Below are 530 nucleotides of genomic sequence, written 5' to 3'. Positions count from 1 at the left end.
GTGGAGAATATATCGAGCCCTATCTTATAAACATGAAAGAAAGAAAAAATATCTCAAAACCCAGTAAATACGTTGCCCTTTGCAAGGAAATCGTTTTCACGTCCGACTGATTATTTACGCTCTATGAGTCTCCCTCGTTGTTCTCCGATAAGAAGCCAATTCTATTACCTGGTTAAATACCAAATAGTACTTAACTTCTCCGGATTTTCTGAAAGACCAAATAAATACTAGTTTTATACTGCGATGCAAGATTGTGGTGAAAGATACTTTGCGCCTTATAGAGAGTACCGCTACGGTAGAACAAATGCGGTTTTGAGTTCCAGATAGCGTATTCTGAGAAGCTGATACGGTTACTTTCTGTGATAAGTTCAAGTGTTTCTGTTTTCACTATTACCGTTTCTCGTCGCCTACATTCACAAAGTTAATGTACAAATCCAGGCTTTGGCGTGGATCAGCTTCCATAGGAGTAACAAAGTGTCGAATGTAATAATAGTTTATCGTCGCTTCATGCTGAAATATTAAAGGAAATG

This window comes from Penaeus monodon, chromosome 22 (assembly GCF_015228065.2).
Source record: "Penaeus monodon isolate SGIC_2016 chromosome 22, NSTDA_Pmon_1, whole genome shotgun sequence".
In the NCBI taxonomy this organism is placed as follows: Eukaryota; Metazoa; Arthropoda; class Malacostraca; order Decapoda; family Penaeidae; genus Penaeus; species Penaeus monodon.
The sequence above is the reverse complement of the archived record's forward strand: the minus strand, read 5'-3'. Positions refer to the sequence as shown.